The sequence below is a fragment of the Gobius niger genome (genome assembly GCF_951799975.1).
Source record: "Gobius niger genome assembly, chromosome: 7".
Classification (NCBI taxonomy): Eukaryota; Metazoa; Chordata; class Actinopteri; order Gobiiformes; family Gobiidae; genus Gobius; species Gobius niger.
In genome coordinates this window covers 9,612,678-9,613,054 of record NC_136858.1, presented here as the reverse complement: position 1 = coordinate 9,613,054, position 377 = coordinate 9,612,678, and positions in this window count along the sequence as shown.

Here is a 377-nt window from a genome sequence, read left to right as displayed (position 1 = left end):
TCCGATGATAATGAACTCTGTTTTGTAATTGACTCATTCACTTCTCTACATTCCATTGCAATGTGAATATGGTGTCCATTTTTGAGGCATCATTATTTTACTTGTAAGAGACATTAATGTAATGAGCTGTTGACCAAATACATGCCAATAATGTAATTCCATAACATCATATTTTTAGCCAATAATGTGTGAAGTTATTGAAATAATGCACCAAAATGATGTCTGTCAGTATTGCACGCTCTCAAGAGAAGTCGTTTTTGAGTTGTTGGATCAAATAGGTTGTAGCAGACTCAGATGGAGGGCAGGAAGAAAATTTTGGAAGAAATCTCCAAAAGGAAACTGGATTATTATTTGGTAGTGATTGGATTCACAAACCT